We start from the raw sequence: 18042 nt of genomic DNA, 5'->3' as shown, positions 1-18042 counted from the left end.
CCACCACCCTCGTCGTCGTTCGTGACGCCATTGCCCATCGGCAGCTCGGAACTTTCCTCCGGGGCTCTGAACACCGTTGTCATGATCGTCGCAAAGGATCCTGTGATGGATTCTTTATATTTTCTCGGGGTAACTAGTTGTACATCTATAACTCGGTTAACCACACGCATGTTCTCCTGCTTACCACGATTCCATCACCATGGAGACTGAACTAGAGTATTTATGGAGCCAGACACATTATGGGAGGCCGTAGAGACATTATTGTACTCGACGTAGAATCAGGGTCATTCCGATAGACGCGTGGTCCACCCCATTCGTTCCATGACGGGAAGTTGTTCGACAAGGTGGGTACACTTGCTTTATTAGATGACTTGACTCCCTGGCCAACTTCTATCAATGTCTGGGTGATGCAGGATTACGAGGCTAAATACGGGCTTTCAAGTACCGGATTGAATTGTCAACGATGGAGACATCAAAGACAACTTTATTCAACTTTCTCCAAAAAGAAACGGAAAGAGTTAGTATTGCGTATTGCTTACTCACCACACCCTCCAAGAGAGTATCGTTCCAATTCTAGGCCATGAGATGCAAAAAGACCAGGGACATTAAGTTTCTGCTCGCGAGCTCCGACGCATCCTCATGAATGGTAAAATCAAAAAATTGTAAACAAAATTGTAAAAATCTGAATTTTTTACGAATGGACATTGACGAATTCTGAGCATGCATGCGAATTTCCCTAAAGAAAAAACACGTCAATACGCTTCCGTAGAAAAAACAAAATTCATGCTCCATGCGTTCTTTTTTAATGAAAATTTGCACGCATGTTGATATTTCGTCAATGCTTGTTTCCCAAAAAATTCAGTTTTTTTATTTCTGTTACTATTGTTTTTGATTTTACTGTTCACAAGGGTACATATGAGCTTACGAGTAGACTCTATAGCCTTCATTCTACACGGGACATATCTGAATGGTCATGACTTCTGTTTTGCTTGACGTGCCTTTTGTTCATGGCTCTTGAAACAATTGAATTCTGGTTTTTACCCTCTATTTTGACGTTTTGAACACTAATTACCCCATTTAGCAAGATCTTATTTGTTTCACCCCATTTACCAAAAGTATTGCCGCAATTTACCCTGTTTAAAATTTTGTGAGCATTCTGATCGATGGATCCCAATTGTAAGCTCCAGCTAGAATGGCAAATTGCCAGGTTTTTTCGGATTGTTTTCTACACGGCAAACCAGCTCACCCTAGCTTCTCCCCGTCGACCGGCCAGGCTCGACATGATCACACCAGAGAAGCTCAGGAAACACATACTAACTCTCTACCGGTCAAAATATTTGCTAATACGAGAAAGGAAACTTCTAAAACATGATTTACCAAGTTCATTCTTGGCTAGGTATGTTGATATGTACGTGCATCAGAGTTAGTGAAGCCATGTATTTTCACCAATTTTATTCTGATCCACAGAATCATTCATACTTAAGGTCGTATATGATAGTGCTGAAGAAAAACAAAATTGATTTCATATTATACGGCAACAGTTCCTCCTATAATTTATTCAATGGGAACACCCCACAATGGACGCAGCTTCGGTGCCTTAAAGGCACCTGCCTTTGGGTCACTGACATGTGGGCCAGCCACCTATTGGGCCCATATGTTATAGACACAAAGGTAGGTGCCTTAAGGCACCGAAGCATCGTCCCCCCACAATGATCAAGTACAGTCACCTCATCACAATACTTCTTAGAATTGGAAACGAGTAACCTAAACCTATCTAATATGCATCCCAGACTAAGAGAAAATCTAGCCACAAAAAACCTAATCATCAGGGGTGACAAATAGAGAATGCAACATGCATGGGACTAACCAAGATTGTCATATTGGTTGCCACTTGCTCCGATGACCGCCAGCGGCCATGCCTTGAACTATTTCCTGTCGCTGTCGCCTACGTCGTCCTACCCCCTCCTAACGAATGAGGCAGTGGTTTTGGGTTGTAGAGGCGCGACACTGCTCGAGACCCTTCCTGAGAAGATCATTGAAAAAAATACTCATAGGTTGCCGGCAAGGGACGTCGACTGTTTTCATGCCATCACCATGTGATGAAGCAATTTGACATCGACACCCACATTCTTGCGTGAGCATCACGGCCGCCAGTCATCGCTCCCCATTATCAATGGCCACAGGTGGCCCACTACACTTGTCATCGTTCGTGATACCTTTGCCCATCAGTAGATCTGACATTTCCTCCTGGGCTCCGAACACCATTTTCAAAATTGTCGCAAAGGCTCCAGTGATGGATTCCTTATGTTCTCTTGGGGTAACTAGTTGTACATTTGTAACCCTGTTATCCGCACGCATGTTCTGATATTTACCACCAGTCCACAACCATGGAGACTGCACAGGCGTGTTTATGTGCTATGTCCATGGCTCACGCTCATGTATTGCATGAAAGTTGAAAAGGTTTGAGAACGTCAAAAGTATAAAATAATTGCTTGGCTTGTCATCGGGGTTGTGCATGATGTGAATATTTTGTGTGGTGAAGATGGAGCATAGCCAGACTATATGATTTTGTAGGGATAACTTTCTTTGGCCATGTTATTTTGAAAATACATGATTGCTTTATTAGTATGCTTAAACTATTATTGTCTTAATGTCAAAGGATAGACTATTGTTTTGAATCACCCGTGTCTTAATATTCATGCCATGATTAGACATATGATCAAGATTATGCTAGGTAGCATTCCACATCAAAAATTATCTTTTTTATCATTTACCTACTCGAGAACGAGCAGGAATTAAGTTTGGGGATGCTGATACGTCTCCGTCGTATCTATAATTTTTGATTGTTCCATGCCAATATTATTCAACTTTCATATACTTTTTGGCAACTTTTTATATTATTTTTAGGACTAACATATTGATCCAGTGCCCAGTGCCAGTTCCTGTCTGTTGCATGTTTTTGGTTTCGCAGAATATCCATATCAAACGGAGTCCAAAAGAGATAAAAACGGACGGAGCTTATTTTTGGAAAATATGGAAAATTCGGAAGGAAAATCAACGCGAACCAGTGCCCGAGGTGGTCGCGAGGCAGGGGGGCGTGCCCCCCCCTAGGGCGTGCTCCCTACCCTCGTGAGCCCACCGTAAGGTGGTTGACGCTCTTCTTTTGCTGCAAGAAAGCTAATATTCGGAAAAAATCACGGCGAAGGTTTCAAGCCAATCGGAGTTATGGATCTCCATATATATACGAAACGGTGAAACAGAGCCAGAAGAGAACGCAGAACCAGAGAGAAACAGAGAGATAGATCCAATCTCGGAGGGTCTCTCGCCCCTCCCGTGCCATGGAGGCCATGGACTAGAGGGGAAACCCTTCTCCCATCTAGGGAGGAGGTCAAGGAAGAAGAAGAAGGAGGGGGGCTCTCTCCCCCTCGCTTCTGGTGGCACCGGAGTGCCACCGAGGGCCATCATCATCACCGCAATCTACACCAACACCTCCGCCATCTTCACCAACATCTCCATCACCTTCCCCCCTCTATATACAGCGGTCCACTATGCCGCAACCCGTTGTACCCTCTACTTGAACATGGTGCTTTATGCTTCATATTATTATCCAATGATGTGTTGCCATCCTATGATGTCTGAGTAGTTTTTTGTTGTCCTATCGGTGGTTGATTATTTGCTATGATTGATTTAGTTTTGTTGTGGTTATGTTGTTGTCCTTTGGTGCCCATCATATGATTGCGCGCGTGGATCACACCCTAGGGTTAGTTATATGTTGATAGGACTATGTATTGGAGGGCAAGAGTGACAGAAGCTTCAACCTAGCATAGAAATTGATGCATACAGGATTGAAGGGGGACCAATATATCTTAATGCTATGGTTGGATTTTACCTTAATGAACATTAGTAGTTGCGGAAACTTGCTAATAGTTCCAATCATAAGTGCATAGAATTCCAAGTAAGGGATGACATGCTAGCAGTGGCCTCTACCACATAATACTTGCTATCGGTCTAGTAAAGTAGTCAATTGCTTAGGGACAATTTCGCAACTCCTACCATCACTTTTCCACACTCGCTATATTTACTTTATTTTTTTCTTTTATCTAAACAGCCCCTACTTTTCATTTACGTAATCTTTATTATCTTGCAAACCTATCCAACAACACCTACAAAGTACTTCTAGTTTCATACTTGTTCTAGGTAAAGCGAATGTCAAGCATGCGTAGAGTTGTATCGGTGGTCGATAGAACTTGATGGAATATTTGTTCTACCTTTAGCTCCTCGTTGGGTTCGACACTCTTACTTATCGAAAACTGTTGCGATCCCCTATACTTGTGGGTTATCACCCGCTAACCCAAGGCCCGTTACGCCCTATCCGAATTAGGCCCAGTAGCGTCATTTGGGCCATCCAATATGATTTCAGCCCGTTTTCACTTCTGGCCCAAGTATGGCCCATGACGTCTTTCGACCCATATGAGGCCCTATGTAACTCTTGGCCTATTAACGGCCCGTGGTGAAACTTGCCCGTAATGAACAGTGTATCACTTTACACCCATTAACGGCCCGTGGTGAAACTGGCCCGTAATGAACAGTGTATCACTTTATACCCATTAACGGCCCATTATTCCGTTGAGCCGTTTCCAGCCCATGTTATCTTTCGGCCTTCTCAGAGCCCATTTATTCTTGGGCTCTGATACGTCTCCAACGTATCTATAATTTTTGATTGCTCTATGCTATATTATCTACTGTTTTGGACTATATTGGGCTTTATTTTCCACTTTTATATTATTTTTGGGACTAACCTGTTAACCTGAGGCCCAGCTCAGAATTGCTGTTTTTACCCTGTTTTAGGGTTTCGAAGAAAAGGAAAAATCAAACGGAGTCCAACTGACCTGAAACTTCACGGAACTCATTTTTGGAAGGAAAGAAGCCTAGAAGACTTGGAGTGCATGTCGGGGGACCTGCGAGGAGGCCACGAGGCAGGGGGCGCGCCCACCCCCCTGGGCGCGCCCTCCACCCTCGTGGGCCCCTCGTGGCCCCCCTGACGTACTTCTTCTGCCTATATATCTCCATATACCCTAAAAACATCCGGGAGCACAATAGATCGGGAGTTCCGCCGCCAGAAGCCTCCGTAGCCACCGAAAGCCAATCTAGACCCGTTCCGGCACCCTGCTCCCCCTCTACTCTCTTGTAATGGGTTGAGTTTTCCCTTTGAAGTTATCTTATCGGATTGTGTCTTTAAAGATTTGAGAACACTTGATGTATGTCTTGCCGTGCGTATCTGTGGTGACAATGGGATACCACGTGATTCACTTGATGTATGTTTTGGTGATCAACTTGCGGGTTCCGCCCATGAACCTATGCATAGGGGTTGGCACACGTTTTCGTCGTGATTCTCCGGTAGAAACTTTGGGGCACTCTTTGAGGTCCTATGTGTTGGTTGAATAGATGAATCTGAGATTGTGTGATGCATATCGTATAATCATGCCCACGGATACTTGAGGTGACATTGGAGTATCTAGGTGACATTAGGGTTTTGGTTGATTTGTGTCTTAAGGTGTTATTCTAGTACAAACTCTAGGGTTGTTTGTGACACTTATAGGAATAACCCAACGGATTGATTAGAAATAATAACTTTGAGGTGGTTTCGTACCCTACCATAATCTCTTCGTTCGTTCTCCGCTATTAGTGACTTTGGAGTGACTCTTTGTTGCATGTTGAGGGATAGTTATGTGATCCAATTATGTTATCATTATTGAGGGAACTTACACTAGCGAAAGTATGAACCCTAGGCCTTGTTTCCACACATTGCAATACCGTTTACGCTCACTTTTACCATTAGTTACCTTGCTGTCTTTATATTTTCAGATTACAAAAACCTTTATCCACTATCCATATACCACTTGTATCACCATCTCTTCGCCGAACTAGTGCAACCATACAATTTACCATTGTATTGGGTGTGTTGGGGACATAAGAGACTCTTTGTTATTTGGTTGCAGGGTTGCTTGAGAGAGACCATCTTCATCCTACGCCTCCTACGGATTGATAAACCTTAGGTCATCCACTTGAGGGAAATTTGCTACTGTCCTACAAACCTCTGCACTTGGATGCCCAACAATGTCTACAAGAAGAAGGTTGTGTAGTAGACATCAAGCTCTTTTCTGGCGCCGTTGCCGGGGAGGTGAGTGCTTGAAGGTATATCTTTAGATCTTGCAATCGAGTCTTTTAGTTTCTTGTTTTATCACTAGTTTAGTTTATAAAAGAAAACTATAAAAAAATGGAATTGAGTTTGTCTCATATGCTTCACCTTTTTAATATCTTTCGTGAGTATGATGGAAAGGAAAATTGTGCTCAAGTGCTAGAAGAAGAAATCTATAAAATGTTTGGCACTAAATATTTGAATTATGAGCATGATTGCAATGTTTTTAGTATAAATTCCTTGAATATCCATGATGCTAATGATATGCAAAGCCACAAGCTTGGGGAAGCTATGTTTGATGAAGATTATATTTTTTGTCCCCCAAGTTTTGATGAGCAAATTTATTATGATGAAAGCATGCCTCCTATCTATGATGATTATTGTGATGACACATATGCTTTAAAGAATAATGATAACCATGAAACTTGTCATCTTGATCTTAATTTTCAATCACATGATAGTTATTTTGTTGAGTTTGCTCCCACTATTATTCATGAGAAGAATTTTGCGTGCGTGGAGAGTAGTAAATTTTCTATGCTTGTAGATCATGAAAAGAATGCTTTAGGTGCTTGTTTCATTGTTGAATTCATTCATGATGCTACTGAAAATTATTATGAGGGAGGAATATATGCTAGTAGGAATTTTAATAATATCAAGTTTCCTCTCTATGTGCTTAAAATTTTGAAGTTATGCTTGTTTTGCTTTCCTATGCAAGTTTATTCTTGTTCCCACAAGTTATTTGCTCACAAAATCCCTATGCATAGGAAGTGGGTTAGACTTAAATGTGCTAGTCATATTCTTCATGATGCTCTCCTTATGTTTCAATTCTTATCCTTTATGTGAGCATCATTGAAATCATCATGCCTAGCTAGGGGCGTTAAACGCTAGCGCTTGTTGGGAGGCAACCCAATATTATTTTTGCTTTTTGCTTTTTGTTCCTGTTTAGTAATAAATAATTCATCCAGCCTCTGTTTAGATGTGGTTTTATGTGTTTAATTAGTGTTTGTGCCAAGTAGAACCTTTGGGAAGACTTCGGGAAAGTCTTGTTGATCATGCTGTCAAAAACATAAACTTTAGCGCTCACGAGAATTGCTGCCATTTTATTTGGAGAGTGATATTTAGTGAATTATTTTTGCAGATGATTAATAGATAAATTCCTCAGGTCCAGCAATTTATTTGAGAATTTTATGAGTTCCAGAAGTATACGTTTGTTCCAGATTACTACAGACTGTTCTGTTTTTGACAGATTCTGTTTTCATTGTGTTGTTTACTTATTTTGATGAATCTATGGATAGTAGAAGAGTTTATAAACCATAGAGAAGTTGGAATACAGTAGGTTTAACACCATTCTATCTATCTATCTATACCTATACTAATTACAGACTCCCAAGAAATTATCACATTAATTAGAAATTACCGGCCGTTCATCTGATGGGACCGAGTTATAACGGTGTAGATCCACCCATATAATCCTTGCAATCCAGGAAAAAGAAAACTTAAAGTAGCTGTAAAAAACCAATCTAAGTTACCCGTAGAAAAACAAATCTAGGCTGGCTGTAAGAAAAACCGATCTATCGTTAGCTTTAAAAACCAATCTAGGTTACCCGTAGAAAAACAAATCAGGTCTAGCGATCCATCCCCAAAGAATCCTCACGCTATAGTTTTCTCCCTAGCCTTCTCCTTCCCTTTCATCCTCCGTTGTATTCTCTATCTCATCCACGAAGTCCACATCCTCTCGATCTTGCCATGCTCCCTCACGACTTGCTGCGCTGGGACTATCAGGGCTGCAGCACCCAACAGGAGGTTATCCCCATGCTTTCCCAGGTAGTGACAGCTACGGGGATTATCAGTGGCTACAAGCCTGAGCACAATAACTACTACTTCATATCAGCGGCTACAAGCCTGAACACAATAACTACTACTTCAGAGGTGTTGTAATCTGATTAAGCAATTACTGTTAAATTTTGATGCAGCTCAACACCCGATTTAACATCTGGAGGAGGCAGAGGGAGGCCAGGGGCATAACTAAACTGAAGGACCAACGCACTGTGGAAAGAAGAGGGGGCCGCAGGCTGGCTGCTTTTAGCGTGGCTGGACTGGATGAAGGATTGGAGGACAGTCTGTGCGTTCCTGCTACTTCGGAGGTATTTGTAATCAGATCAAGCAATTGCTGATAAACTTTGATGCGGCTCAACACTCGATTTAACGTATAGAGGAGGTAGAGGGAGGACAGCGGCATCATTATCCTGAAGGACCAACGCATTGTGGAGGGGACAGGGGGCCGCTGGCTGGCTGCTTTTAGCGTGGCTGGACTCCATGAAAGATTGGAGAATAGTTCGTGCATTCCTGCTTCTCCCGGTTTGAGGAGGGTCTACAGAGAAGATCTGAAGCAGAGGATGGAGGAGGACGAGATTGCAGAGAGGATTGTCTAGGAGACGTTGTTGCTCCCCTTGTCAGGAGGGTTGGAGGATCGACGAAGGAGGTGTGTAATCTCTTGACTCTGGGTCGATGCTACAGCATTGCCGACAGCTTAAGCCAGGTTTCTGCAGATTTCGTCTTCCTATGTGCTGCCCATGCTTAATTTATTCTTTAAATATCATGACATGGCTTTCTGTATTGTTCATCTTCCATGTTAACTCAGGCTTTTGCTTGCATTCTATCGAGCCTAGTCTGCAGCATCATCTTAAGATGGTACTATCTATACTCGGTTCATGTATCATCTAAGTTACATGCCAACAATTGGGACCTTCCGCTCCAAACATCTCCCACATTAACTGAAACGTGTGCATTTTTTGTGGATCCTAATTTGATGTAGATGAATTGTGTTAATGTGGAAGTCTAATCGATTTATTTTCTAAACATCAATTGTAGTTCTATGGTTCAGTTGTATTTTATACAGTTTTAATTAAGGTATACGTATTTTAATATATCGCCCAATCTATTATTGTACCAGCAAGGTAATGAGCTATATTAGATTCTTCAATATTTATTCTGCCTAAATTCAGTGCGATTTTATTCAGGCACATGTGCGCAAGTAACATATGTCAATTATTGACAAATCTGGCATTTCATAAGTTTCTACATGGGAGCCATGCAAACACGCAGATTAGTTATAATTCAATCATCGCCAAGCTGTGTTAGGAAGAAACTCCAAATGATTGTTCTAATTCAACGCTGAAGTCTCTTATGGTCACTGCCTACGCGTGCTCACCTCTTGAACAATTAGTGGAGTACCATTGTGAAGTCGGCTAAGTAGGGAGCTAATGTGGTTGTCTCCTTGCAAGTACTGCAGCTAAGAAAGACGGGAGAGAGAAATGCCAGTGGAAAACACTTAAAGTTGGAGGTGCACGAATCTGTGAGTATTTTTATATACTTAGTTGATACACTTACAAATAAATTCTTTAAGGAGGATTGAATATTAAAATCATTTGCTGATGAGCTCTTCCGTATGTATTCCTGCATTTCTAGCTTGATCCATCATCATATAATTGAAGGGCTCCATGTATGATATTACCTTTCTTTTTCTTAATAACTCTGGTGGAGTGATCAGGTGCAGTATCTTCATAGGTTTGTAGCACAATATATCTAGCGTCTTTGATTGTCAAAGCATTACCCTGTCACTGTTGGACACACCTTCCTCTAGAGATGCATTGCTTCGTGGTCTCAATGCGGACAAGAAGAAAGTAGTCCAAGCTAAATACTCAAACACCCCAACGGCGGTAGTCTAGCCATCTTTGCGCAATTTCTTCATCTGATTTTTTCCAGTTGGTTTTAAGTTATGCATTTCACATGTAAAGATCAATAAAACTGAAGAAACTGCACATAATATTCAGATCAGCAGTGCATAGTTCAAGATCGCTTTCGTTTTCTGTCTGTATTGAATATAGTTGTTTTTTGTGTATGTAAGTTTGAACGTACAGTAAGACTCATACACACTAGAAATCCGTATCCCCAATAGAGATGAAAAAAGGGAAAACACATCTTCCCTTCTATCAGGTAAGACTGAATTTCTTTCCCTACCTTGAATATCCCATTATTTCACAAAATAATAAGAACCTTGAGGTATCATTGGTGCTATATCTGATACAAGAAAGAGTTGGTGTTCCATATAGACATTTAGTTATCCGAATTAAAGAGATTATTTTGCAAAAAATGGTAGTGCAGCGGCTATGCCTTTGTAGACTCCATATCAAGTCTATTCTAACTTGAGTACCTATAAGCTACTCGAGATATTAATTTGTTGTGTGTGCATGTTATCGTTTTGTGTATGCTAATTGACGAAATTTTCATGTCCATTACAGAAAAAAATATCAAAGCAATCTACTAGATATTTATCTATAGAGAATGCCAATGTGAGATATCCCTATTTTATAATTTTACTATACATCGATGCTAAATAAGATTCATATATTGCTAACCGATCATATTTCCGAAACAATTTTGTTTAAAATATAGCAGTTTGGTGCATTGCAAAATAATATATAAACGATGGCCTGTTAATGTACAGAACATTAACATATAAAGTAAAAGAAGGTCTTTTGACTGGCTAAAGTATTTTTCTCACCAAAGGTAGTACTTACACCATGCATTCAACTATTGCAGCAGCCAAGGTTGATAGTGATTTCTCATCTACTATTCTTTTTGTCCAAGAATGTGCTTCTTAATTACGAGGTTAAACAACCATATAATTGTTATGGATTTACCTTGAAGATTGATTAAAAGTATGTTTGTAATTAAATAACATACAAAATGTTATATCAATATAATCCTAAAACTATATGATATATAATATTATGAGGGCAGAGTACATGGGCCGAAGATCTAATACAACTAAACTGCTTTGTGTATAACCAGTACTCGCACATTATTATTATATTTTCACTCAACCTTATTTTCTTATGTGCTCCCATTATTATGTTCCTTTCGAATACTTCAGGTTACAAGTGACAAATTACTTTACAATTGTATATATGTCTAGCCCGTGCAAACGCACGGGTTGACGACTAGTATAAATAAAGAATGAGTTCTTTACAGTACCTTGAAGTGGTGATTTATTTTCTTATACTAACGGAGCTTACGAGTTTTCTGTTAAGTTTTGTGTTGTGAAGTTTTCAAGTTTTGGGTAAGGATTCGATGGACTATTGAATAAGGAGTGGCAAGAGCCTAAGCTTGGGGATGCCCAAGGCACCACAAGGTAATATTCAAGGACAACTAAGAGCCTAAGCTTGGGGATGCCCCGGAAGGCATCCCTTCTTTCGTCTTCGTTCATCGGTAACTTTACTTGGAGCTATATTTTTATTCGCCACATGATATGTGTTTTGCTTGGAGCGTCAATTTATTTTGTTAGGATTTGCATGCTGTTATTTAAAACAATGTTTTTCATCTTTTATTTCAATAAAAGTGGCATTGATAGCCTTTACTATGCGTATGTTACAAGTATACATGTTGCTGTTTGAAAACAGAAAGTTTACCGCTGTTGCAATAATTCCCTAGAAAAGTCAGAATGTGATAAAATGTTGAAACCTTTTTCATATTAAGCTATGATAAATTTACTACAGTGGGAATTTTCTTTCATAATTTTTGGAGCTAAGGAAGTATGGATGTTGCAGCATTCTTTACAGACTATCCTGTTTAGGAAAATTGCTGTTATGTTTGCATTGTTTGCACATGTTTGCTTCTTTAATGATTCTATTTGAGGATAGGACTATTAAATATGCAGAGGCATTTAGTATGCAATGTTGAATAATAATTTTAGGGATTTGCTACAGTAGAGTATGATAAGGTTTTGCAATGGTTTATACTAACTTATCTCACGAGTCCTTGTTGAGTTTTGTGTGGATGAAGCTTTTGAGATTTAGGGAGACCGTGACATGAGAGGAATTAAGGAGACACAAAAGCTCAAGCTTGGGGATTCCCAAGGCACCCCAAGATAATATTTCAAGAAGTCTCAAGCATCTAAGCTTGGGGATGCCCCGGTGGGCATCCCACCTTTCTTCTTCAACAACTATCGGTTAGTTTTGGTTGATCCTAAGTTTTTGCTTCTTCACATGATGTTTTCCATTCTTAGAATGTCATTTTATTTTGCTTTGCTTGCTGTTTGAATAAAATACCAAGATCTGAAATTATTAAATGTTAGAGAGTCTTCACATGGTTGCACAATTATTCAACTACTCATTGATCTTCACTTATATCTTTCGGAGTAGTTTGTCGATGCTCTAGTGCTTCACTTATATCTTTTAGAGCATGGTGGTAGTTTTATTTTGAAGAAATAGATGAACTCTCATGCTTCACTTAGATTATTTTGAGAGTCTTAAATAACATGGTAATTTGCTTTAAATCCTAATATGCTAGGCATCCAAGATGGATATAATAAAACTTTCTTATGAGTGTATTGAATACTAAGAGAAGTTTGATGCTTGATGATTGTTTTGAGATATGGAGGTAATAATATCAAAGTCATGCTAGTTGAGTAGTTGTGAATTTGAGAAATTCTTGTGTTGAAGTTTGCAAGTCCTGTAGCATGCACGTATGGTAAACATTGTGTAACAAATTTGAAACATGAGGTGTTATTTGATTGTCCTCCTTATGAGTGGCAGTCGGGGACAAGCGATGGTCTTTTCCTACCAATCTATCCCCCTAGGAGCATGCGCGTAGTGCCGAGGTTTTTGATGACTTGTAGATTTTTGCAATAAGTATGTGAATTCTTTATGACTAATGTTGAGTCCATGGATTATACGCACTCTCACCCTTCCACCCTTGCTAGCCTCTTCGGTACCGTGCATTGCCCTTTCTCACATTGAGAGTTGGCGCAAACTTTGCCAGTGCATCCAAACCTTGTGATATGATACGCTCTTTCACACATAAACCTCCTTATATCTTCCTCAAAACAACCACCATACCTACCTATTATGGCATTTCCATAGCCATTCCGAGATATATTGCCATGCAACTTTCCGCCATCCAGTTTATCATTACACATTCATCATTGTCATATTGCTTAGCATGATCATGTAGTTGACATAAGTATTTGTGGCAAAGCCACCATTCATAATTTTTTCATAATTGTCACTCTTGATTCATTGCATATCCCGGTACACCGCCGGAGGCATCCATATAGTCATACTTTGTTCTAGTATCGAGTTGTAATCATTGAGTTGTAAATAAATAGAAGTGTGATGATCATCATTCAATAGAGCATTGTACCAAAAAAAAGAGAAATGACAAAGAAAAAAAAGAAGGCCCAAAAAAGGGGCAATGCTACTATCCTTTTTTCCACACTTGTGCTTCAAAGTAGCACCATGTTCTTCATATAGAGAGTCTCTTGAGTTATCACTTTCATATACTAGTGGGAATTTTCATTATAGAACTTGGCTTGTATATTCCAACAATGGGCCTCCTCAAGTGCCCTAGGTCTTCATGAGCAAGCAAGTTGGATGCACACCCACTTAGTTTCTTTTGTTGAGCTTTCATACATTTATAGCTCTAGTGCATCCGTTGCATGGCCATCCCTACTCCTCGCATTAACATCAATCGATGGGCATCTCCATAGCCCATTGATTAGCCTCGTTGATGTGAGACTTTCTCTTTTTTGTCTTCTCCACATAACCCCCTCATTATATCCTATTCCACCCACAATGCTATGTCCATGGCTCGCGCTCATGTATTGCGTGAAAGTTTATAGGTTTGAAATTACTAAAGTATGAAACAATTTCTTGGCTTGTCATCGGGGTTGTGCATGATGAGAGGATTCTTGTGTGACGAAAATGAAACATGACTAAACTATATGATTTTGTAGGGATGAACTTTCTTTGGCCATGTTATTTTGAGAAGACATAATTTCTTAGTTAGTATGCTTGAAGTATTATTATTTCTATGTCAATATGAACTTTTGTCTTGAATGTTTCGAATCTGAATATTCATATCAAAATTAAGAAGATTTGCATTGAAATTATGACAAGTAGCACTCCGCATAAAAAATTCTCTTTTTATCATTTACCTACTCGAGGACGAGCAGGAACTAAGCTTGGGGATGCCTGATACGTCTCCTACGTATCTATAATTTTTGATTGCTCCATGCTATATTATCTAATGTTTCAGACTATATTGGGCTTTATTTTCCACTTTTATATTATTTTTGGGGCTAACATATTAACCGGAGGTCCAGCCCAGAATTGTTATTTTTACCCTATTTTAGGGTTTCGAAGAAAAGGAAAATCAAACAGAGTCCAATTGACCTGAAACTTCACGGAACTCATTTTTGTAAGGAAAGAAGCCCAGAAGACTTGGAGTGCATGTCGGGGGACCTGCGAGGAGGTGATGTCTACTACACAACCTTCTTCTTGTAGACGTTGTTGGGCCTCCAAGTGCAGAGGTTTGTAGGACACTAGCAAATTTCCCTCAAGTGGATGACCTAAGGTTTATCAATCCGTATGAGGCGTAGGATGAAGATGGTCTCTCTCAAGCAACCCTGCAACCAAATAACAAAGAGTCTCTTGTGTCCCCAACACACCCAATACAATGGTAAATTGTATGGGTGCACTAGTTCGGCGAAGATATGGTGATACAAGTGGTATATGGATAGTAGCTAAAGGTTTTTGTAATCTGAAAATATAAAAACAGCAAGGTAAATAATGGTAAAAGTGAGCGTAAACGGTATTGCAATGTGTGGAAACAAGGCCTAGGGTTCATACTTTCGCTAGTGTAAGTTCCCTCAATAGTAAAGGCTATCAATGCCATTTTTATTGAAATAAAAGATGCAAAAAATTATTCTAAATAACAGCAAGCAAATCCTAACAAAATAAATTGACGCTCCAAGAAAAACACATATCATGTGGTAAATAAAAATATAGCTCCAAGTAAAGTTACCGATGAACGAAGACGAAAGAGGGGATGCCTTCCGGGGCATCCCCAAGCTTAGGCTATTGGCTATCCTTGAATATTACCTTGGGGTGCCTTGGGCATCCCCAAGCTTAGTATCTTGCCACTCCTTATTCCATAGTCCATCGAATCCTTACCCAAAACTTGAAAACTTCACAACACAAAACTTAACAGAAAACTCGTAAGCTCCGTTAGTATAAGAAAATAAATCACCACTTCAAGGTACTGTAATGAACTCATTATTTATTTATATTGGTGTTAAACTTACTTTATTCCAACTTCTCTATGGTTTATAAACTCTTTTACTAGCCATAGATTCATCAAAATAAGGAAACAACATATGAAAAACAGAATCTGTCAAAAACAGAACAGTCTGTAGTAATATGGATCAAACGTATACTTATGGAACTCATAAAATTCTCAAATACATTTATGGACCTGAGGAATTTATCTATTAATCATCTGCAAAAGGAATTAACTAAATATCACTCTCCAAATAAAAATGACAGCAGTTCTCGTGAGCGCTAAAGTTTCTGTTTTTTACAGCATGATCAACAAGACTTTCCCCAAGTCTTCCCAAAGGTTCTACTTGGCACAAACAATAATTAAACACATAAAACCACATCTAAACATAGGCTAGATGAATTATTTATTACTAAACAGGAACAAAAAGCAAGGGACAAAAATAAAATTGGGTTGCCTCCCAACAAGCGCTATCGTTTAATGCCCCTAGCTAGGCATGATGATTTCAATGATGCTCACCTAAAAGATAAGAATTGAAACATAAAGAGAGCATCATGAATAATATGACTAGAACATTTAAGTATAACATACTTCCTATGCATAGGTATTTTATGAGCAAACAACTTATGGGAACAATAATCAACTAGCATGGGAGGGCAAAACAAGCATAACTTCAAAAATTTAAGCACATAGAGAGGAAACTTGATATTATTGTAATTCCTACATGCATATATTCCTCCCTCATAATAATTTTCAGTAGCATCATGAATGAATTCAACAATATAACCAGCACCTAAAGCATTCTTTTCATGATCTACAAGCATAGAATTTTTTACTACTCTCCACATAAGCAAATTTCTTCTCAGTCGGAATAGTGGGAGTATCATAAGAGACTTGAATACTATAAATTGTTTCCACATTAAAAGAGTAATGTTCAGACAAAGGGTACTCATAATCATGACAAGTTTTATAAATATAATCATCACTACTCTTTATAGCATAAGTTTCATCACAATAATCATCATAAGTAGCAACTTTGTTCTTATCATAACAACTTTGCATATCAAAACTTGGAAGACTAAAAATATCATCATTAATAAAATAGCATCCCCAAGCTTGGGACAAACATTAATTGCAGAAAATATATTCTCAAAGACATCATCTTCATCAAACATAGCATCCCCAAGCTTGGGCCTTTTCATATCATAAGCATAATCACTCTCATCATTAATTGTACGAATATCACCAATAGTATAGCAATTATCATATTCTTCCAAGCAAGTGCCAAAAAGATTTTCAAGATCATAAGAAGTATCATTATCTTCCACAATTATATTTTCATGAGGCACAATAGTAATAGGAGCAGCATTATTTGGAAGAGATATCTTTTTACCTATCTTCCTTTTTCTTTTCTTCTTCTTCACCACATCATGTGTGGGTTCAATCCTCTTTTTGGAGCTCCTTATTAATGAGATTGGATGAATAGGAGGCTCCTCCTCGTTACCTGATTCATCATAAGAAATAATAGGAGGATATTGGAAAGTCTCTTCCCGTTCATTAGTATTCTCTTCATCCTCTATTTGTTTCCTTTTCTTTATGTAATTGGAAATATAAGGATTTTCAATACAATTCACCACACAATACATATAAATTTCCTCTAGATCAAAACCAAGAAGTTTATAACAAAGAGTCTCTTATGTCCCCAACACACCCAATACAATGGTAAATTGTATGGTTGCACTAGTTCGGCGAAGAGATGGTGATACAAGTGGTATATGGATAGTGGATAAAGGTTTTTGTAATCTGAAAATATAAAAACAGCAAGGTAACTAATGGTAAAAGTGAGCGTAAACGGTATTGCAATGTGTGGAAACAAGGCCTAGGGTTCATACTTTCGCTAGTGTAAGTTCCCTCAACAATACTAACATAATTGGATCACATAACTCTCCCTCAACATGCAACAAAGAGTCACTCGAAAGTCACTAATAGCGGAGAACAAACGAAGAGATTATGGTAGGGTACGAAACCACCTCAAAGTTATTCTTTCCAATCAATCCGTTGGGCTATTCCTATAAGTGTCACAAACAGCCCTAGAGTTCATACTACAATAACACCTTAATACACAAATCAACCAAAACCCTAATGTCACCTAGATACTCCAATGTCACCTCAAGTATCCGTGGGTATGATTATACGATATGCGTCACACAATCTCAGATTCATCTATTCAACCAACACATAGAACCTCAAAGAGTGCCCCAAAGTTTCTACTGGAGAATCACGACGAAAACGTGTGCCAACCCCTATGCATAGGTTCATGGGCGGAACCCGCAAGTTGATCACCAAAACATACATCAAGTGAATCACGTGATATCCCATTGTCACCACAGATATCCACGGCAAGACATACATCAAGTGTTCTCAAATCTTTAAAGACTCAATTCGATAAGATTACTTCAAAGGGGAAACTCGATTCATTACAAGAGAGAAGAGGGGGAGGAGAAACATAAGATCCAACTATAATAGCAAAGCTCGCGATACATCAAGATCGTGCCAAATCAAGAACACGAGAGAGAGAGAGATATCAAACACATAGCTACTGGTACATACCCTCAGCCCCGAGGGAGAACTACTCCCTCCTCGTCATGGAGAGCACCGGGATGATGAAGATGGCCACCGGAGAAGGATTGCCCCTTCCGGCAGGTTGCCAGAACGGGTCTAGA

The 18042-nt window shown here is 39.3% G+C and overlaps 1 pseudogene; it reads left to right on the top strand.

Annotated features, from left to right (window-relative positions):
• The first annotated feature begins 1899 nt into the window (after positions 1-1899).
• LOC125519559 (uncharacterized) overlaps positions 1900-18042 on the top strand; it is a 68017-nt pseudogene continuing 51874 nt past the window's right edge.

This window comes from Triticum urartu, chromosome 7A, assembly GCF_056163025.1.
Source record: "Triticum urartu cultivar PI428250 chromosome 7A, HENAU_Tu73, whole genome shotgun sequence".
Lineage (NCBI taxonomy): Eukaryota > Viridiplantae > Streptophyta > Magnoliopsida > Poales > Poaceae > Triticum > Triticum urartu.
This window is presented reverse-complemented; position numbering and strand designations above follow the sequence as displayed.